This window comes from Pithys albifrons, chromosome 16 (genome assembly GCF_047495875.1).
Source record: "Pithys albifrons albifrons isolate INPA30051 chromosome 16, PitAlb_v1, whole genome shotgun sequence".
Lineage (NCBI taxonomy): Eukaryota > Metazoa > Chordata > Aves > Passeriformes > Thamnophilidae > Pithys > Pithys albifrons.
The window spans coordinates 7,241,889-7,265,708 of record NC_092473.1 but is presented as its reverse complement, the minus strand read 5'-3'; the positions used below and the strand labels follow the sequence as shown (position 1 = coordinate 7,265,708).

General features: G+C 40.9%; 1 long non-coding RNA gene across 1 annotated transcript in view; it reads right to left on the bottom strand.

Moving 5' to 3' along the window:
• Positions 1-23,820, bottom strand: part of LOC139679254 (uncharacterized) — a 268,799-nt gene that overhangs the window by 219,334 nt on the left and 25,645 nt on the right. The window lies entirely within an intron of this gene.

Genomic DNA, 23,820 nt, shown 5'->3' with positions numbered 1-23,820 from the left:
AGAATAAGCTGTGCTTTATTGCTTCCTGATTTCCAATGCAGTTACCGCTCTTGGATACCACCCTTAATACACCTTGAGGCTACAGAGAAGTTGGCTGATTCCCCTGAGTTCTCAAGACAAACATCATTTGGGGAATGAGAATAAATAGCTCTGAGAATCTTGAATTATTGAAACTAAGTTACATCTGAAACATTTCATCCCAGCTTCTGTTTTGCTTCTTCAGAGTTTTCTGGTGATGGAATAGACTACTCTGACTCTCACTGCACATAAAACCAGGCAAATGCCTTTCCCTTTGCCCAGCTCCACACAGAGCCAGCAGCTGCCACACAAAGCCAAGTTGCTCAGGTGGGTCAGTGCCACCTCCTCCCGGGACCACAGGGCAGAGCCACAGGAACCTGGAGCTCTCCAGGAAAGGGAGACCCAAAAGTGTGCTGGAACACAGGGGCTTATGGAATACTCTAAAAGTCAATGAGACTCAAAGGAGGTTCAGGAGTATCCATTTGCAAAGCTGCTCCAGAATTCAGGACACATTCCAGCTTGAAAGGAAGTATTCAATTTATAAACATCACAACTGAGGAAAATGAGACTGAAAGAATTGGTTGAGGATGTCATTGCTGTCAACACAGGTGGAGAGCAAGGGAAACTACTTCTGTCAAGAAAGCACATTATTCTCTTTTCAAGTGACTCATCATGCAATCAATTTTCTCTGTGCTGAGAGGGACAATGAGGCTTTGCCTAAAATAATAGTACTGAGGATAAGCATGAAAAACTCCTGATTACAGGTCAGATGCCAAAGAAGATGAGAAGGGGAACAAAGGAGCAGTGACACACTGTTACCATGTACACCACATATTATTTTGCTCATTAATTGCTCATTACATCCCATTAAAGCAGTTGTTGCATCCAATTATGCCAGTGCTCCTGCAAAAAGAAGCATAAAGCAAAATTGTGATTCACTAAGAGTGACAGAGTTCTACCAATTTAAGAAGTAGAGCTCTGCACTGGGCTTGGCTGAGTCCTCAGTAGGAGGGCAACTCTCCGAATCATAAGGAACTTCTCCAACTTCACTCTCACCATGCAGAACTGTTTAATTCTTTCAACTGCAAATCAGAAAGTGCTTTTCAAATATCAGAGATTTAGGCTTGAGAACACCTTTAGCAAGAAAGTAGTAGTATCATCTTCTGTCCTTCCCATTGCAGGGGAGGATGAGGGAAGAAAAGTGGCTCCTTAGGTGTGACTGTTTGCAAACCCCCTTTGATAACATGCCCATTCAAACTGTAGCTTCAATTACTTTTTTTAGATGTATAAAATACACTTTCAAGTAGCATCTCAATTAATTATAAGCAGTAATTCTACCATGTCTATCATCATATTGTCTTACACTTTTGCTGTTAAGTGTAATGGAATTCTGAGATAAATTATACAGCACAGGGTCAGGGTGACCTTCTGATCTGAATTTAGGTCACTGTATCTGGCACTAATAACAGACTCACCTAGAAACTTCCACATGCCCTGAACACTGAGAGTCTTTGGTTTTGTAACAACCCTTAGAGCAAGTGAATTGAGCTGTGCTGCAAGAGGGAGCTGTGTTTGTAGGATGCACTTCCTGAGACAAGCCAGCTTCGAGGCAGTGGCCTCTGCCAGCCTGGAATTTCACACAGCACCCACCCCTGCCCCCGAGGGAGGTGCCAGGGAAGCACAGCACCAGCACAACTGATGGCAGCACAGCACCTGCTGCCCACCTGCTCCTCTGCACTGCTCTGTGCAACTAAATTGGAGGTTTGTTCTAAAGGGCTGTCTGCTAAAATCCACAGACTGCAGGGAATGGCTTGTTAAATAGGGTAAGGAGAAGTAAGAAACAACTGAAAACAGCAGCAGCCTCTTGAATCAGTTCTGAGACAATTTTCCTTATCCAAGACCAAAGTTATTTTAAACCCTGAGGTTCCTCCCAGTCTGAGTAATTCTGTGAATTCTGTGGCTGTTCAAAATGCAGGAGAGAACTGGGTGACCTTCACCTGCAGTACTGAAGAAGAATCACTGTTGGTTTTTTATTTTCCCTATAGTCATAACATTCTATTGTCACTTGGGAAAAGCACAAAAAATACACAGTAGGTGTAGAATTACATTTTAAAATGTGAAAATTGTGCAATTTTAGAGTATTATCTTTAGTATTTCAATGCTCCATTTCTGGGGCAAGGAAGCCAGAAGTCAAAAAAAACAGAATTAACTCTTAAAACATTTAAGATCTTAAAGACTACACATGAACAGCATTCAGCTATTTTAAAGTAAGTGATTAGAAATTACAGATTTTTTTTCTTCATCAACGTGTCATTTCAGTGTATGGGGCAGAGCTCTTGCTAAAAGCACTCAAACCTGGGCAGGATAATTATTATCTGCAACTTTTCTTCAAGAATGAAAAATGATGTAAATTCACCACCTACTATATATGCAACAGAAGGAGAACATACAGGCAGAGCAGAAATGCTGCTTTACTTTCTAATTAATCTCCCAACTCTCTTGACTTTGGCCCTTGCTTAAATCATTCTCTCTCTAACTATAAAAGTCATCATCTATAATTTTTTATAACTGGATACTTGAATATGTGGCAATAGGCACAGATTTGTCTTTAAAATATGGCTACAGCAAAAGGAATCTCCACATAATTTCCTATAAAACTTCAGGTAGACACTAGAAAATAGTGACAGATTTGCAAAGCTACAGAAAGTGCCAACAATATTGCATTAAATAAATCTTCCTCAGCATCGATGGCCACTGCCTTGCCATGAACTGGAGAGCTGAATTTGGCACTTATGATTTGAAAGAGGAGATGAGCTCCTCCAGCCCTTCCCAGAGATGTTTTTTCAGTTATCAAATTCCATACCTTTCACCTGCAGGAAGCAGGGAAAGAAAAGTTTTCAAGAAAGGAGAAGAAAAGCACCCAGTAAATACTGCACTTGGGTAACTAAACCTGTGCACATTAGTTTCTCCAACAGTAAACTAGAGGTAACAAATCTTGGTTAAATTGCTCCATAATAACCAGGGATCATTTCACACAGCACAGACATAAAACCATCTCCAGGGTAAAACAGAGCAGCAGTTCAATGAAGCACAGCCATACAATGGAACAGTTTTGCTACAGAAGCAAAACCAGAACAAAACAATTTTCACCTTCCTTAGTTGTGAAAGCAGCTGCTGGAGGTTTGGACAAGACATTGGCCTTTAAAACTGCACTATTACAGAAAAACTCAGGCTTTCTATGGGGTTTTCTTTTAACTTCCCCATACACTTGAAGGACCAAGACTTTTCCTTAGAGTTGCTCTGCACAAATACATGGCTTGTTGATAATGCTAAAGGAAAAATCCCATAAGATCAACAACTTCTGGTACAATTCAGCTATTTTTGTTCTTGTGAACATGGTTTGCTTAATTGTTTTATAAGATTACAGCACAATAACAAGATGACATGCTCCTTGCACACTCATTTTCAAATTCACTAGCAATGAAAAACATTATATAAAAGACTATGAAAGTTACAAACAAAATCCTATAAAATAAAGCAGTTTACAGGGAGGTAAAGGGGGAAAAAGAGGAGGAGAGATGTGCTAAATACAAGTCACACACATGTTCTGATCTTGCTTTATTTTAAAGGAAAAAAAAGTTCTAGCAGGCAAATCACAGCTGCCATTACAACCCTCAGGGGCAACAAGTTCCAGTGTTTGCAAAAACTCTCCCCCTCCTTCCCATCATTATCAAGTGAGTACAAATACTCAGAAGGATTTTCATTTCATTCTGATCAAATATCTGGTCTGCAATGCTGCTAAGGGGTTCACTGCTATTGTCTTAAAATAGTTAATAGTTATTTGAGCTCACTGGCTTCAAGAATGTCAAAGCTGTAATTTTGTGGTTTCTAATTGTGCAGAGGAGATGAAGTGAAAACGAAAGTGAGTTGTCCATTCAAGAATGACCCCTGTTCCTGAGCAGTCCTAAATAAACAAGATTTGGGGTGCAAATGTGTCACACCTGTTTCCTCATAATTACTTAAAAGTCTTTCTTTGCAGACAGCTCTTCTCCACAGCCCAACAGGGAGGCAGCACATTTGAAAAACAAACCAGATTAATCCTTACTGAAAACAAGCTCAGGCTGCATCCATTACAGCACCCTGGGTGAAGCAGGGGCACTTCCAGAGAACCAGTTCTGTGTCACCCAGCTACAAGTGCCTTTTCATCTGGATTATTGCCCAGATTTCACACATCCACAGCCTCCCTGACACGTTAAATGAGCTGCAAGGGCTGGGCAGGCGAGCCTGCAGCAGGGCAGCAACAGCCTCACTTGAGAAGGAAGCGAAACAATGATTTAATACCTGAAGTTTCCAGATGGACACTTTCACATTCTTACACCACTCATCTCAAAGGACACTCTCCACACAGAAAATTACACTTCTGTGAGAAAAATGAGGGCTGAAAGCAAACGAGTACAAAACTGTGCTGACTCTGCTGGTTCACAAACCTGGCATTTCTCTGACAGACACAGAGAAGTTCACAGATAAATTTATTTCTGAGTAAACCTGAAGCGTCCCACATTTTTCTCAGACCATACAATTGCACCATTGTTAAAAAGAAATATAAGACCTTATCCATCTAGAAATTTCTTCTGTGCCTACACAAGATATCCTTTCCCCATACCCACAAAAGAAGCCAATGTTAGCAAGGGAATTTTCCTCTGGGATCAGGATCATTGGTCAAGACAAACTCGGCTATGAATCCATAAATCAGTGTTGTTCAGCACAGTTCTTTGGCTGCTTAGGTTGTCCCTTAAAGACCTGCAGAGCCCCACCATGAGAGAACAAACATTAGAGTTTCGTTGCAAGCATTAGAAGGAAGCTCAGTTTTTACTGGCATCACTATCAGTACAGAACCAGACAACCTTCAGCTGTTATAAAACAGGGCAGATTCACTGGACTCAACTTAATGGTCTGATTCAGGATCACTGGAGAATCTGGCCCAAAATGACCACAAAGTAATAGTTCAAAACAGCCACACATCTGAGTCTTCAGAGAGTTTTCTAAAGTTATGACCATTTGGAAGTTTTCAGATATAGATATATATACAGAGAGAGAGAGATAAAAACCCAGCCCTTGTAACAGTTTGATTACATGAGATTAAAACAAGACACTATTGAATCCCAAATTGGCACATTAATGAAGCAACATACAAGAAAAAAACTGCTGTTTGAATGGAATTAATTAAACCAGAAAGATATTTTGAGTTTATTTTTTATGAAAGCTACTTTGGAATATATGACCAGCCCTGAAGGTTCATTTAGGTATTGCTAATGAGACAGGTGGGATTACTCAGAGAGGAAACAGTGCACCAGTTACTCCTGCTCAGATCCAACTGAAGATAGACAAGAATTAAAGAAATGTCTGAAAGGAAACAAGGGATACAGAAAAGCTTAAAACAAGTAGTGAGACAAAGAACCCTACAGCAATTGCCCTAAGCACTAAAAAGTCCTACTAGCTACCAAAAACTTGGACAAACACTTGTATGCATGCCCTGTACTCCTGTTCCTTCAGCCCCTCAGGAAAAAATTAGTTTTTCAAACTTGCATCTTCTCCAGCCATAATAAACTTAGTTCTCAACATTGCTATTTACTGAGATATAAAGTAATTAAAACATTTGCATGCAATGTAAGAAACACCTCCTATTGAAATTGCCCAGAGAACTGAAATGTACAGTGAAACAAGAGTGTAGCAGGACCAGGGAGATCTTCTATACTGGTATAAAGGCTAACACACAGCAAAGCCACAAGCCTAAAGTCTCCCAGTCAAATTCCAGCAAAGCAAACTGCTCCAGGACCAATGGAGATGAGCATATTCTCCTGAGAAATCACTGGTAGTTTAAAATAAAAGTTATTACATGGAACTGCCTCTAGTTGTCCTTATTTCCAGTTCTCCAGGCAATTTACTGTCACATCCTGGATCTCATCTTGCCAAGCACCCCTGTGTCCTCACAGCCATGCCTTCACCCAGGAGGAAAGGCAGTGCCTGCTGGGTCAGGGATTCAGCCACTGTAACATCTGAGACTCTCCCCACTGATACCACACAGTAGTTTGTGTTCCTAAAACAGTAAAACATGGGAAAATTCACACTAGCAAATAATATATGCTCACATGAAAAGAACCTGAATTACAGATATGATGTTTTCTAAAGGACAAGGAGTTGAAGTTCAGTGGGTGACCTTTTGTGGCAGCTTTAGATTCATCAGTGAGGAAGGTTCTGGTAGAGTCCCCCTGCTTCCTGGCACTGGCAAGAGTTTCAAGTCCCTAGATTTAAATTCTAACACTTCAGCAACTAAAAAACACTACATAAACATACAATGAGAAAGGTAAAAGGATCAAGAAAACAAAAAAAGAGTGACTTTGTAAAGATTCTCAGGTTCTTGCACATTGTATTCTCAGATCCTGCTACAGTAAATATGTAAATGTGTAAATATATTATAAAATAATCACCACTTATCTTCTGCAAGCAAACAAATTAGCTCAAAATGCTTCCACTATGTTAGTTCACTGCAGCTAAGGATACTTTAGCAAGTAGTTTGATAAAATAGGACCTAATCAGATCAAAGCAGCTAGTGAGGAGGTCCACGTATTGATTCACATCCTATGATGTTCAAGGGTTTGACTTCAAAGTCTCCTTGGTCTCATGCCCTGGACTGAATGTTCCCACCTTGAGGACAGTTCAAAGCTGTTCAAACAGCAAGTCCTTAGTGAAGGTGCAAGAGCCCAAACCAAGTGTCAAAGCAGGTTCCTGTGCACCCAGAACAGAGGTTTGGGCTTGTTTCCTTCAAAAATCAGCTGGTACAAGCCCACCAGAACTGCTCTGCTCTCCCCAGGTATGGGAGAAATTCCTGAAGAGCAGGTATTCCACCACTAGGGAAGTGTTACTATCTAACTCATCTGTGGAACACCATTTACTACTGGCTAGTCACAACAGTGAGCAAAGAGTCTCTTGAGTAATAAAACTGCACGTGCATTCCAGGATTGTTGTTCCTTATGTGCCTGTCCAGGGTGGAATGCTGTTCCCTGGGAGGATGCACTGTCCCTGCCTGTTCCTGCACTCAGCTGGTGCCCACAGACCTTCCTCCAGACACTTAGTGCCAAACTCCCATCAGATACAGCACTGTATGTGCCCAGCCCATTGCACTGCAGGGCTTTTTCACACGACATTTTCTCACTCCTTCAGATACTCCTCAGCTTCTGGCCCTCCATGGAGGTTACTCAAAGCCACCAAACCTTTTTAGTGGTTCTTATACACATATACAGCCTATGAGATTTTTTTTAGTGATTCCTGATAGCATTCATCAGGCACTGATGAATTCTAAGTCTCTACCCCATTTTGAAAAAATAGAGAGGAGGTGGGAAATGGAGTTACAGGTTTTCCCATAGCATTCCAGGCAAACAGAACTGAGAAATAACAATAATTCTAAATTTGAAGAGCTCTTAAATCTCTGGGTTTGCTAAGAGGGTTTTTTAAAGATTTTAGGAAAGGATTGAGGTTCTCAAGCCCCCACAAGGAATTCAGTGTGTAACTACCACTTGAGCTGAAGATACTTGTCTGCCCTTAATCCTTTTTATTTTCCCCACTAAACTATCATCCCTAAACCTTGAGCTCAACCCTGCTGCTTTACTCAGCAAAACAGAACAATTGACTTCAAACTGTTCACATCCAAAGCCCTCAACAGCCATTCAGCCTCAGTTATGTGAAAACTCCATCTCTGCTGCAGGAGAGGCACCTGTGGCAGCAGCAGCAGCACCTGGGCTTGGCTCCCCACCTTCCGTCAAGTGCACTCAGCCTGCAAACAAATTTACCAGCACGTGAATGAGTGATGGTGGGCAAGCCAAGCCCGGCAGCAGCTGCTGCAGAAAAGAGCTGATGAATTGTGCTCCCCAGATAAGGAGAGGCAGCTAATACAGACAAATGGTGCTTTGGAACAAGGTATGTGCTGCCAAGCCAGGACTGCCCCAGGCACAGACCTCCAGCACAGCTCGGTGCATCCCAGGGCTGAGAGGGGCAAGGAAAATGCAAATTTCTCAACTCACCTGAACTCTTCATAAGACATTTAACTAAGGGCTCAAAGTATCAATTTGTTTATCTCTTCTCTCACAGGAAAAGAAACTTTTCCTACATTTTATATCTATGGGAATGGTAAGAAAGCCAAGAAATTTTGCAGACAGAAGGATTCCATTTCTTTTCACAGCACAGGGTTTAATGTCCTACAACAATATACTATTTTCTGCCTTTTTTTAATCACAGTTTTTTATGCTGCCTCTATAAAATCAGAGTAAAAAATATGTCCCTTCCAGTTCAATTCCATCTCAGTGTGCTGCTCTGTCACAAAAATATTCCTTCTACAAGTCTTTCAGAAATATGAGTCCCAGTGTATCAAGATATATTAAACTGTAATATCTGAGTCTGATGAAGTGCAGGAATCATATATACATTCAGCAGATTTTCAGTCATCTCTCCCTCCCACTTTTCCAGCAAAAAGATTTTATGGGCCCTTTTGGTTTCTGGTCATGGTGCTGATGAACAGCTCAAACAACCACAAAATAATTAAATGCAATTTTTCTATCTGCTCCTAGTGCAGATCAGAAAGACAGAGACTTATTGTTGCCCACCTATTACATCATGTTATGGTAACAAGGATATAAAAGGGCTGGGTATAGTCAACATTGATCTCAGAACTGTTTCCTCAACGCTGAAAGTAGTTAGAAAATAAGAAAGAAAACACAACAAATCTACATATCACAGAGCAGTAAAAGACATGAATGTGGTATCTCCCTTAAGGGGTCTTTATTCTGTGCATTGTCTTTGCCTGACTCACTCTCTACTCAGATCCTCCCTACTGAAGTCCTTACAGAGCTGAATACTCCTCAGCTGGGCTCAAGAGCACAAAATCATCCTAAAGAGCTCTAATCCAGGGACTGCACCATACAAAGGAGAGATGGAATTTGTCTGACATGACAATTTTCTCTTATTGTTTTGGGATTACAACAAACCTACAGCTAAACTAATTGTGCCATGATGGTTAAGGTTGTGTCAGCACTTTCCTTGTAAACCTCTTATCCAGTGGATTTATTACTAAAAAAAAAGTTTTTCAGGGACTGAAACTGGGCATGAAAAACTGCATTTATCTTTAGAGACTCTGAAAAAGAAACTCAGCTTGTCTTAATGGGGGGAAGAAAGAAGATTGCTAACTTGGGATACATAAGTTTTCACTGCTAATCTTATCAGCACCCTGCATACTCTCCATGCTTTAAAAGATATAGGGGAAAACACTTTGTTGATATGGCTTCATTTCAGTTTATAAAACAAAAATCCCATGCAAGCCACCTCTCCTTGTTATGGAGATTTTAAAATTTTATAGCACATATAATGATTTTTCCCTGACTACCCAATACAGTGCCACAAACAAGCCCTAATTATACCCCGCAGTTACACAAACGACTAAAATAGTCCATGAATTATCCAACACATTTATTTAAAAAAAACCCAAACCTCTTGTGGTATGCAGTTATTTCTTAATGGTAGTAATCATGGTTACAAAGAGCCACCTTAAATAGAATTTTTTCTCAAAAAAAACCCCACTGTTATATGGCAGCAACAGTAAAAAAGGATGAAGTTAAGAGGAAGTTGCTGAATTAGCCTGGGAAGCATTGAGGCATTCACACTAATTTAATGTGCCAGGGGGTCTGGGTGGCCCAAAGCAGGGGCCTGGCTCCTGGGGAAACCCTCAACTGCAGACTCATCAGCACAACTCTGTGCACAGCCAAGAGGCTGCAAGGCAAGAATTTCAAATACAGAACAAGCACTAAAGCATCTTGTCTGGATAAACTGTTACCTCATCACACACCCCCTTCATCCAGTAGCTAAGGCAAACTGAATTTAACATAAAATGTTCTTCATCTTCTGACCAAGATTAGACAAAGCACCATCCTTTAACATGCCAAGTAATCTCAAGCTTGTGTTCTTTGTATTTCCCAGAATTTATTGCACATTTCACATCAAAAGGTAGTCAGGAGAGCAGCTCATCTTGTAAATAATTTGGCTATTCTCTTCACGTACTTGACAGTAGTACTGAATCAGATCCCATACAAGCCTCACTTGAACATTTTATCTGAAAATAGACACAAAACATCTTCAATTCAAACACTCTCTACACTGGTGACCCCAAATTCAGCTGTATTTTTTCTTATTTTACAAACACCTGCCAACTCACATTGGCTTAAACAGCCACACTGACTCCTCTCATACCCCTTGTCACCAACAGCAAAGGTCTGAGGCTCAACAAGGCAAATTCACTTTCTTTAAGAAACACACATAAAATGGTAGTTTTCTCACTATGGCTCCTCATGGACTCCTGTGCAGGTACTTCCCATGCAGTTCAGAGATGCAATAGAAAACTAGTACATTGTTCTGTATTGAAACTCAGGAGGAAGATTCTGGCAGCAGTAGTCAAAAAAAAAATCTAGTTAGGTCTTCTGCAGCTGTACAATTTGTGTGTGCCAAGAAGAGCAAAAATACAATAAGTTTAAAAATCAGCTTTTTGAGTCAGTAATTCAGCAGATACAAACAAACAAAAATATCCAAAATGTAGGGATTCAGTTTTAATAAAGACATGCCTTTTAGAGAGCAATTTACTGTCTAGATCACCAATTTCAGCCTTGTGACCCACTCGGACATGGCCAGGAGTTCACAACCCTTACCCAGTTCAGCAAAGGCTTTGCACAGCCCTCTCTCCTTCAGTGAAATTGCTAACAGCTTTATTCTTCTTCAACTGGATAAAGCCTTGGCCACCTTCTTCCTACCTTTTTCCTCCTCCTCCTATTTCCTTGCTGTAAACACACATTTCAGACCAAAGAACACACATGAAAGCAGGACAGCTGAGCAGCAATCACTACCTGAGCACTGCCTCGTGTAGAAGTGATTTGACACAGTCAGACAGTGCCTGTTCTCCTGAGTAAACAGCCAGAGCCACACAGGAGATTAACACTCCTCACCAAGTGGAAAAAGGCTCCAATGAGGCAGACACGGTGCCATCCAAAGAAACACGCCTTGGTTTTGCTTCAGGATGACATGTCAGAGCCTGTAAAGCCCTTCCACCGCAAAGGGCACTCAACCTGCACAGTCAGGACACGTGTGTTCATCTGCCACGGCCCCTGCCCAACCCCAATCACCTCCCTGCTGCCTTCTCCTCCCAGGCCCTGCCCTTCTTCTGGGCAGCATCTGCTCCCTATGCTGAATTAGGTTTAAACCAGTGAGCCTGCTCAGCCAAGCTTGGCTCAGAGTCTCAGAAAGAGCTCTCATGTTGTACCCTTGTGCATTTATTAAAAAGTTTGTGTCCACATGCACACATGCTCTTCATAGCTTACAATTTTTAAAAAATTACGAATTCCTATTCATGTCAAGCACTGGCACATCACACAGAATTCTCCCTTCATTGTCAGAAGATTTTTTTGTTCATGTAAATTGACATACACTACCAAGTACAGTTTGCATAGGAGAACAAAACACACATTTTACTGCAGAGAATAAGATGACAAATTATTCTAACTTGAGATTTTCTTTTCATCTTTTGTAACTACAGTAATTCAATCCCATATTAAATAAGCATTGCTTCTGAAGCATATTCCCTTGCAACAAAGAATACTATAATCAGAATAGCGTTGCTCAAAATGAATATAGAAGAATTTTCAAATTGTCACAGCACTGGGCCATCAATATCCAGTCTGTTGGAGTCTATGCCATCTACCAACAGAAACATTATTTAGAGCCACCAACATTAAGAACTCATTGTACTGTGCTATTTACTCTATTCAAAGAGGAGGTAAAAACAGTTAAATTTAAAACTGATGTTTGAAGTGCACGTTATAAATACAACAAAATAGTGGGAGACTGACACCACCCACCCATATGCATATATTGTAAAGATTTGCATATCCAGGACCAAACTGCACAGCATTCCCAATGACAAACCCCACAACAATTTCTCATATCCTCTATCTCTCCAAGCACCTCTGAACAGCTGTCATTTTGCATTCAAAATTTTGCCCCAAGAGATACAGCTCCTATATATCTTCAAAAGCAGACCATGGGAATATAACACAGGACAGGGCAGGGAGGGTGGTGGGAAGGAGTGAGCCTTGCAGAGCTTCCTGCAGGAGGGTCACACACAACAACAGGCTCCAAAAGCTCTGGGAGATGAAACACACACTGGAAAACACACCCTTGGGAAACAGAAAAAACTCAACTCTAACAATGTCTCAAAACCAGTAAAAAATAAACAATTGTTAATTCCTATCACTGAATTTCCCAGGGTTTCCACAATCACCAACTGCTCAAGAAGGCCTGGGATGCCAGGGAGCAGCAGGACCAGGGTCCCAGCCCTGCATGGGACAAGGGCTCTGTCCCCAGGCAACACACCCCCAGTGCCTGAGCAGGGGGCAGAGCTGGCAGGGCCAGGAGCTGGCACTGTAACACCCCAGGGACTGCCACCCAAGTCCTTACCAGTGCAGCAGGTCTGGGTTCAAAGCAGGAAGTCCAGTAAGTGGGTCAAGATCAGGATGAACAAGGGAAGTACTCCCGAAGAGACAACTCTCGAGGAAAACAAAGAGAACCCCACCATGGTCTGCCAGAGCTCTTCCCCTCCCAGCCTGGTCCAAGGGCACACAGCTGCCCTCATCAACCTGGCTTTAAAATGGGCACAGGGCCTCAGGAGGGGAGGGGATTGCAATTAGGGCCTGACACCTCCTAATTGAAACCAGGTGTGTTATGGAATCCAGCTTCATTTGGCAGCACCAAGTCATTGGCTGTCTCTACAGCCGCTTACCCAGTTCTTAATTAGCTGCAGCTTCTGCAAGATGGCAAATTTTGAATGCTTTTACAGCTCTAAGAACATCAAAGTGACTGAAGATGCAGAGAATTATGAAGGCCCATGCACAGAGGCTCTGAAGATCATGAGAAACTGATTTGAGGTGCACAATTTAAAATGCCTCAGACTTTTTCGACAGTTCTTTCTGGTCTGACAAGGTCCATCTTGGAAACATGTTCACATTGAAGAAAATGTCTGCATTATACACACATCCAGATCCCCCTGCCCACATAGATTACAGAGCATCCAGTTTTCTCTTGCTGCTATAGCTTTTAATTTATAACATTAAAATATTTTTTGTCTTTTACTTTGTATTGATTTGCTAGGGGTGTAGAAAAAATCTTTTGCTGACACAGGACATCAGTTTGGTATCCTGAAACACTGTTCTGGGATGGTAAAGGTGTGAGGAATATGGATTGCACTCACAGTATGTTTGTTCTGCCACCAGTGCTTCAGTTAGAAAACAAAACCCCATTCTTGAACTAGAGTGGATGCTTATTACTCACTTACAACCTCTGTATCCAGCGTGCAAGGTTATCACTGCTGCAGGGTACTGAATCTGCTGTGGCTCAGGGAAGAACTGAAATTGCAGTTACAACTATTCCCTTCCCCTCTGCCTGTGCTGCAAACCACATAATTCATCCATACAGTTTAAGTGTGAGCAAGAGATGATATTTCACACCTTTCCAAGAAGGGAGATACAGATGTGCTCCCCTTGCAGCTGAAATTGCCAGGAGTAATGATGGAGAGGGAGCACTTTGCTGTATCCTGTCCTCGGATTTCTGCTGGGATGAAAATACACCTTTCACACTGCACACACCACGGTCTCACATGATGTTCCTCTGCACTGGAAGCCAAAGTACATTCCTACTTTGCTAACTACCTTAAAAAGTCACTCAGTGTTATTAAGTGCTCATTTAAAGTAACATTTGTGATCTGCCAAATGACTTACCCGCACACAGTAAGAAGTTTTAAGCCATTAACAAGCTTGCAGTTATACATAACAGGGAGGATGGGTTTAAATACAAATCGCTTTCAAGTAGGGGAATGATTAATCATTACTGTTCTCTCCTTCGCTTGTATTCTTAGCTAAAGTTGTCAACCTTTGTCCCAGCATCAGTGGTGAGTTTTATGTGACTGTATGTGGTATTCTTAAACTTGATAAATTAGCAAGGCCACATTTTATTTGAAAGTGCAGAATGGAGTCACATTTTCATTCAGTTCCCTAGGGAACTAATTATAAGGTCTGCTCCATATACATCACAACAATATCTCCTATACGGCACAAGTAATTATTTAGATACTGTAAATATCCTTCTAAATACTTAAAACAGAACTGCTTCAGCTATTTTAAAGTTTCATAAGAAACTGGTGCTAGCCTCTGCTGGGAAGTTCCAAATATTCCCTGCTCAGGAAAAACAGCAGGTACTCAGCATCATGAAAATGTAAACTCTCTAATGGGAATTTATCACATTCATCTCTCAACCAGCACAAAGGAAAAAAAATTGAGAGAAAGAGAATATAGTAGTTAGGATTACACAGCCCTTTAAAAAAAATGAACATAAATGTTTAACAACCCAATGATGTTGGTTTTTTCTCCCTTAGCTCCAAGGCAGCAATCAATTCTTCCTGTTCTCCACCCCCAGTACACTGGAAACTGGCAGTTTGGCTGCATTAAAAGTCAGAGGAGAATATGCAAAACCCCGTCTTTTAGAAAAGGAAAATTCCTTCTCTCCCATCTTGCACGAGCCCTGGGGCAGGGGGTAGGAGGCTAAGGAGTGGCAATGGCTCTGACTGGTCATATTGCAGTAGCTTCAGGAATAGAATCCCACCACACCAGATGTACAAAGACATCAAAAGAAGTTTTGCACAGCAGCATTTACAGTCTAAAAAGATGAGACAGTGTGTGGGAGAAAGAAACCATTAATTTGTACCTGGGAAAACAATACAGAGAAGTTGCCCTCAATAGTACAAGACTCCTCTGGAACTCTGTGCCAGAGCTGACAACTCAAGAGCCACAAAACTGCACTTTAGCACTTGGAATAGAGGGGCAGAGGGAGCACTGGTGCCTGCAAAGGAGCTCAGGAGCTGTACCAGACATCAGTTTACTTCTGTTTTGGCTGCAGAATTCTCAGCCTGCTTAGGCTGTGCTCTAGTTCTCAGGATTTGCCCCCAAAGGCAAATTTTAGGGGAAAAAAATGGCTATTTGATTGGCTCCAAAGCTCTTCTAAATTGGATGATACAGTGCACACCAAGCAGCAGAACAGCTTCCATAGCAACACACACTCTGCTCAGTTATTTCTAGGGCATCTGTCACTGCCTCTGCTCCCTGCAACAGTTGCAGGAGTGAAGGGTCCTCGCAGGCTTGGAAACAGCCCACGTGAGCCCAGGAGTGTGTCTGTGTTACTGTCAGTGCCCCCTGTGAGGGCCAGCAGAAGCAAACTGCCCTTCCAAACTGTTCATAGTACAGATTTATAGTGTCCAGCATCTCCCAAGCAAAGACTTCAGTGCAGTCTACAAATAAGCTACAAAACACCCCGCAAGAGCCCAAAATTATGGATTAAACTTTCTGAAACCAGAAAGATCAATTGTAAAAGATCACACTGCCTAGAGTTACACACCAGCTATGCTGAAGCAGAAGACAAGTCTTTCCACATAGGAAAATGGTTTTAAATATTTCTAAAATCTTCCCCAAATCTCCTTTTTCTGATGCAATATCATATAGATGTAAGTATTAATTTATCTCACCCTCATAATATAACAAAACAAACTAACAGTGTAACAAAGTCCAAAACATATATGTCAAATCACAAAAAAATCCTTGTGCTTTGGTTCAGTATTTAGACTTTGAAGATTTTCTTGTATTAGTTCACAAGTTACACAGCATCAGGAGCTCTCCTTATTTTCATCACCTTGGAAACACCACTACATGCAGGAAAAACAAATACCAGAAAAATGAATATGGATTTGCTATTGTAATACAATAAATTGCTTATCCTCAACATTCTATTTTATATTCTTAAAGAATTTCACAATAACTGAGCCATTTTTGTCCAAGTAAATCTCTTTTGTAGCTGAGAAATAACAATTGTGACCATATTTTGAAGATTATAAGAACAGATAAACAGATGAAGTTTGACACAACAAAATCACAGGAATTCTGAAAAAAGATGGATTGCCTTTGTGTGAAATGTATTTTTAATGTTAAATGCTGTTTATTTTTAAAATGTCTGAAGTGGACATACAGGAGAAAACATCAGTTACTACTGTTCTAAATAAGAGCTCTCAAATGTGTCAGCAGCTCCTGAAATCAGCAACAATTAACATGACAATTCACAGGAAAAAAAAATAACTGCTGTTCTTTTGCTATTTAATATTTTGCTAAAATAGACAGCCTGAGAATCTGTATTGTAAGTAGTTTGGTCTGGTTTTTAGTAAACAACCCTGAACAGTCACCAAGTATACACATCAAGCACACATTTAGCAGTTTAAATGTTTTTGTCTTTGGGGTATTTTCTAGTCCACTGCCATTTTCGCTGAACAATGAGTCAGTGGAAAAGATACCAAATGTTCAGCATCTGAGGTAGTAAATACATTAACAAAGAAGAAAACAAAAAGGAATTTAAAAAGACTTAATCTGAAAAAGAAGAAAACTCCATTTTTTTATTACCCACTCTTTGTTCAAAACAGCCAGTGCGTGCTGACCTTCGGGGCATGCAGCAAATTTTATCATGGTTTTATTGGCATTTGGAAAGAGGATTTGATGAGACTTTCAGGCAGCAAAACTTTGTAGGACTCTTTGCCAGTGTTTATTACTGCAGTGAGTTTCACTTTGCTTTCATGCCAGGGCTGCTCATGGTCTTGGGAACAGTGCTCAGGGTCCAGCAGAAGGGAGAAACCCACAGAATTCAAGAAGGTGGAGGAGACCCACCATGAGGACCAGTGGCAGGGAGAGAGACACATAAACTGGGTCAGAAAAGTCTCATTATGTGGCACACTGTGAACAAAGTGCACAGCCCCTGAGTTCACTGAGCTACTAACAGTAACCAATGCAATCAGCAATGAAATGCGAGTCTCACCTCATTCTGGCCAAAGTGCAACAAGTAACAAGTGCAAGAAAACCATGATAGTCATTTTCCAAACATAATATCTGTAATAGACAACCATAGCAGATTTGAAAGGCTAAATCAATATGTCTTACTCACTCATTCATTCTTATTCATTACTCACTCATTTATTCTTATTTCTTCTTTCCCAGCAATAATTTTTGTCTGTGTGCTTCCCTGCACAGGCACACTGTGGGGTCAGCAGAACAGCAGAGCTACCCAAGGAGCAGGGCAGGGGCAGGGCAGGGGCAGAGCAGGGGCAGGACAGGGGCAGGGCAGGACCAGGACAGGACCAGGACAGGGGCAGGGCAGCAGCACCAGCTGAGCTCCACCAGCAGAGGGATTCACAGCAGAATTCTACAGGAACTGCCTTATATCTAAAATACTGAGATAGCACCAGACAGCAGATCAGAAGCATTCTGTTCCTTTGGGAAGAAAACATGCAGCTTTTCCAAATGCCTGCCAGTGACTTTAATATTGAAAAGTTGTTTTTCTTTCAAAATCCAGCATGTAATTCTTAAGATTAGGCCAGAGAGAAAAGCAGTAACAAAACAACATCAATGACTAATAGGAATGTTTAATGAAAGTACCATTTTCATTACCTGAAAGTCAATGTGTGCTCTTTCTAGCTTAGTTATCACTGATCTGCATCTCTAAAATGATGCACATTTTAAATTCACTCATAATTCAATATAAAGACTCCAAACCAGGAAATTCTCCAAATAGTCTCTATATATCTTTTCTTAAATCTCACTCAAGCTCTGAAATAAACCTTTGTTGTGCACAAGCCTCACAATGGCTCTTAGAAGAGGAGTAGGCTTAACTCCTAGCTAATAGTTTCATTGCTATCATGAAAGGAAGAACAAAATCCCTCCCCTTTATGCTTCCAGTTTTTGGCAAAACTAACAGGAAAAAAATTATACAATAGCTGAATCCCTAGTGGAAAATAAACTGCCATAAATAAATTTTACAATATGACAGCTAATTTGAATTTGGCCACATTTCTGGCAGATGAACATTCTATTTCTGAAACTCTGAGTGCTCTAAACTGTGTGGGAATATCCATTTAAGTTTATCTGAATGAGGAAGGTGAATCTAATTCAATTAATTCAACTTATTTTCATGCTGTGTTAGTTAGCTTTCCTTCACTCAAGCAGCAGAGATAACAGCCTATACCTTCACTGGCACACCATGAATTGCAAATAATTTATCTTCTGCATCAGTAGCACAAACCAAGAGCAGCTAAAACGGGGACTCCCAGCAAGGCCCAGATGTTCTGTAAAACACATCACATGGCAGTGGATGGGGTAAAGGGCAAGAGGGGCAAAATATTATCTTCAGTTACACACAGAGAACCAGGTGATTTCAACATTCTCATTCTCCCTGAACTGCCTGAAACACTTAAAAATTTCCAGATGATCAATGTCTAAAACTATTTTACAAAGGAAATACTTAGAGCACAGGAATGAAAAACCTGAGAAGAAAATCCCATTGAGATCTCATATTGCAGTGCATGGGGTGTGCATTCCCTTCATTTTTGAGCATCCACAGAAAAAGAACTCTTGAGAACAAGTGGTAGAAGATTAAAAAGTCAACTTGAAAGAAGACTTTTGACACTGTCGCAAAATAAAGGAGAAAAAAAGGCAGTTTTTTAACATGCTTTCTGGTTTAATATTTCACTTCTGCAATGTTCTGCTTCACTGCTGCTGAGTGACGGAAAAGGAAATAACAAAAAGTCTTTTTGGCATCCATATCTTGATTATTTTCTGTATATTATAAGAAGAAATGACAGAATTGATAATTAAAATTGTTACAATTAAGTCCTGCAGTCACCAGGGTAAGGATACAAAACAAAATTAAAATCCTCAGTGATTTTGCTCTGCAAATGTTTGGAATTTTGATTTTAAAAAAGACATCAACACTAAATAAAGACATAAAATGTTTGAAATTTAAAAATACCTACATGGTCTAGTTGTCACTGTTCACTGCCCCCCTGGCCCATTATGCAAATGCTGGTGCCCTTGGTAGTGGGTACTGGGGCAGGCCCAGGGAGGGGCAGCCCAGCTCAGGGCAGGGTCCCTGCACTGCCAGCTGCCCCCAGAGCAACCCCCACATTCCCCACTGCCTCCTGCAAGTCTTTCAGAGCTGAAAACCAGGGAGGATCTCCAAAGGGCAGGAACACCCCATGTTCCATGTTTGCAAGCCAGGAAAGCTTCAGGCTGGGGCACAGGATCAGGCCAGAGCAGCCCAGCTGATGCACACTGTATTTTGGAACCTTTCTTTCGATGGCAGCTGAACTGTAGAGCAGAGGAAGATACAGAACACCACCATTCAAGGGTGGGGAACTAAAATGCACCCATTTTTTGCAGCAATTAGGTGCCATCAGGAAGAAGAAGCTTCTTGACTAAATAATTTTTCAAAGTTAGTAACAGAAATTATAGGCAAAATGGGCTTACTTTAATTTTCATTTTAAAGAAAGGTAAAGAAAAGACACCAGACCAGGAGTCACATTTGCTTTAGCAAAGGTTTCTTTTGTCATTTATGTTATTCTGAGCTCAGTGAAGAAGAGCAGAGGCTGCTCTGAACCAGAGCCAGGCAGGGCAGAGAGAGCAGAGAGCAAAGGGAGCAGACAGAGCCAGTGCCAGCACAAGAGGAATCCAGTCAGAGCAAGGGAGGATAACCAGCAGGGAGCATGGCTTTCAAGGGCATTTCACAGGAAACTTGGATTTTGGGGCCTTTTTTCTGTATTTCTGAATTGATATTTTACTGTAGTTCCTTTCTGTTGCCTCTTCTGCTGTTTCAAATCCTTGCCTTAGTGTTGCAAACCCAGAAAAAGGGCTTATTTCTGAGCCACAAGGAAATGGAAAAGCCTCCAGGTTTCTGGGCAAGGACTCAAAGCATTATTAAATATTTTAATAATAAGCCCTAAAAGTTTAAGTGGTTCCCATGTTGCTGTCAGTCAAGACCCTGATTTTTCTGACCATCTGCTTATATTTCTGGTCTTACTGTCACACATCAAACAGAAACATGGTCTTTGGAGGCACTTCCTGCAGCTCCCACTGATTCCAGTCTAGATTTATGAAGATTGTTTGTTTTAGAGATGGATAACAATGTGCCCTGAAATTGATAGCTGAACAAACATGAAGACTCACAAATACAGTATTTCATAAACATGTTCTGACAATTTAAAAAACTAATTATAAAATTAACATATAAACAATTGCCTAGAATACAACTTACAATGTATATCAATGTTTTCCAGCCAAGCAGAAAAATACACAATGATGTAAAAATGTCCTAAACACAAAAAATCAGCTTCTTGAATGTTAATCAAAAGTTTAACCTGATTTTAAAACCATGAGCAACTTCTGCAGAAAAGTATTTCATAGCACAACTGGTTTTGGGCAATTTTTCAGGAGCCTGTGTGAACAAAATTTTAAAGTCATGCAACAATTCATCAAAGCAGCTCCTGCCCTGGGAAGCAGAATGCTTGGATTCTATTTGTAGGGCCAGGCAAGAGCTCAGATAAATCATTAACCTCTTTCCTCTCATGCTCATCATCTGTTTTGCCCTCTACCATTTCAGTAATCACGTTCCTGCGATGACAACAGACCTTCCAAACTGGCCAGAGTCCATATTTTCTAGCCTGACATTAATTGCAGCAGTAAACCAGGTATCAAGTGTTGCTGCAAAGGCAAAAGTGTGTAGCTGCCTGGCCATCAAAAAGCAATCTGAGGGTAAGCAATATCTTTAACTTACTCTGTTGCAGGATTTGGCCAGATAATCCTTTCTCATTGCCTGCACATACACAATATGTAACACAGAATAATCTTCCATCTTATGGCATTTACATGCTCCTTAATTCAAAAAGTTCCAAGTTATCCAAGTCCCTTTTTGCTATGTTAGTTTGACTGTGTGTAAAGATGGAAATTTTAGTCTTACATAGGAAAGATGCCTAATGAAGAGATAAAACATGCTTTATAAAAGAATCAGACTTATATGAGCTTTGTTTGTCATTTTCTAATTAATTGCCAAAGCAGCAGCTGAAAAAAAAAAAACATCACAAGAGACATCTGAAATGGTGAAAACAGACCATGGCTCACTGGGCACAAGGACGGGTTTTGTCAGCATCTGGTTTTCCTCTTCCCAGATGTTGAAACAAAGTATGAGATCTATCAAGAAGGGAAATACTGTCCAAATAAATAGATTCCAAAGTTGGAAAGTTATCACATATCTGAGAAATGGTCTCACATACAAAAATCACCACATATGAGGAATAGTGAACCTTGTATGGCAAAAAAAAAAAAAAAGAGATGACACTTTTTAATTTGAGAAAGAACCCTCTCAATAGTGGTAGAGAGGGCAGCATGTAATATGCTGGCAGATACCGTAAGGATCTTTTAATAATTAACACAAGATTTGCCATTCTCCTGCCTAGGAAGAACCAATCAGGACAACAGAGCCTTTCACAAACCTTTGGTGTTTGCCAACAACTTTGCTGAGGTTCCTCAGGCCCAAGCACTTGTTTTCCAGAGTGGCTGCTTGTGACACTTTGTGGAGTGTGTTTGTGAGTGACTACAGGGTTGCATAACAAATATGCACATATTTGTCATCATAGGAGTGATGATTCTCTGAGAGAGGCAGAGCTGCCTGGGAACAGGGAGGAGCCTTGCAGCTGATGGAACTGTCCAGGGCTGGAGCTGCACCTCCCTGGGGCATTGCAGCAACAGGAGGGTGAACATCCCTGCAACCCCTGAGCACACCCAATGGCAGCACTAAGCTGTCTGTGGAACTCTGTTCTCCAAAGGGTACTACAGTGCCAGGCAAAGTTAGAGAAAGTTGTAAAAAGCAGGAGCTGGCTGAGTCTGCCTTCCTGAATATGTATTCCTCCTACTCCAAGCTGGCAAGAGAATTTGTGTCCCAACATGGTGCACCACATGCATGTTTTTCCCTGCTGTAGTTCCCTGGAATAGCTCAGGATACTGTAAGATATGGGGCACTGGCAAAGGAAGGGAGGAAAGAGGTCACATTAATGGGAATTCCAAACTATCTTAAGTTCTGTTGAAAATGCATCAATCTATATTCCTGGAAGTGGTCCTGCTAATGAGAGAAGAAAAAGACAGGTTTCAATCCACTTCTTTTTTTAAATAACTCTTTTTGACATGGCACAAAGTATTGGCCTTTATCACAGCAGACAGTACAAGGATTTTGTTCCTTCAAACCATGTTAGCAGGGAAACATAAATTGAAGAAGCTGATATAATCTCCTAATGCAAGGTTTCCCCATTACTTAGCCACTTCACTACTGAATTCTAATTTCCTAATACAAGCTGCTAAGATATTGTCTAACATTCAATCACACATGGTAATAGATATTAGCTATAACTACCTATTTTCTTTTTTTATGAAAAATGTTTATTTTTTAACAAAAATAAAAAAGTATTATGGTGACTGAAAAAAATAATGTAATATGAGCAATTTAGATCTAAATATGCAATACTTAATAAACAGTGTTATGGCTATCTACAATTCAGGGATTACAGCAACTCCAACTTTTGTTTTTCATGGGAACATCATTTCTGGAAAGGAAACTGCAGAGAGAGAAGGTGGCTCTGTGGAGGATTTCCTCATTTCTACAAAGAGCTGATATCTTTCTCTGAGAAGAATAATGTGAATACTACAAAAAGTTCATTTGAAAGAACTTTTGAAATGAAGTTGACAGCAGTGTCTGGGAAATGGATGTTTTGTGCACTGCATAACACAGCAAGGGGGTTCCAGTGACATAAAATGCCAGTCAAACACATCTCAAGACTACTTTCCACTTCAAGCCTATGTTCTTGCTACATGTTTTAGGGCTTCTGGTTAACATTATTAAGGTGCAGGAGCATCCCAATATTCAGTACATGGGTTGCAAACCAGTAAAAGAGCAAAGGCAGCAGAGCAGCTGAGTCAGGACTGACAGGCCCTGTGGAAAGCTGTGCCTTTCACAGCCCCCTGCGACGAGACAGCGCTGGCAGCACATGGAGAGGGGCTGCCATTGTCCAGCCCGAGCTGCTGGAACAGGATCATCTGGGGACACTTAGTTGCTAAAACGGAGTAGTTTCCTGTTCCTCCAACTTCCCTGCAGAGGGAGGAGCAGAGGACAGGCACCAGAGAGGAAAAGGGAACAAATGTACTGAGATGATGACAGAACAGTGCAGGAGTAAAGGATTTGGTGCTCTGAAGAACAGTGGGGAGGGAAGGAGCAGGAGGATCAGAGAGGTGCAGAGCAGGAACTGAGACGCTCAGGTGGAGCAGCCTGAGCAGTGTACCCCTGGGAACTGCACTCTACAGCCTTCCCTTCCACTGTGTACATCACCACACTGCTGCCAGGAATGTACCCCCCTTCCAACACTCAAAATCCATTGAAAACATTCTCAACCAAAGTCCTTCCCTTAATAATAATCAATAGTGACCATCACTGCAGTTTCTCTCTATGTATGAAGAAAATGTTCTTTCTAGCACAAACAGATAATAGATAGAAATCATATTTTTAGCCTATAAAATCATAAAATTCGAGCATCGCCTTTATGAATTTTAATCATATTTAAAGAACTGAAAGTCATGGGGAAATGTGTGTGATTGAATCAGAAAAATAATTAGAGTATTATTTGTGATAGGCTGTAATAAGGGACATTGCCCATGCTTAGGTGTAACTGCAAACATTTTGAGCAATAGTGTTTATGAAGTAAGACAAAAACAGACCTTCTACAGCCAGCATTGGAAAAAAAGCTCCCAGCTACAGAAA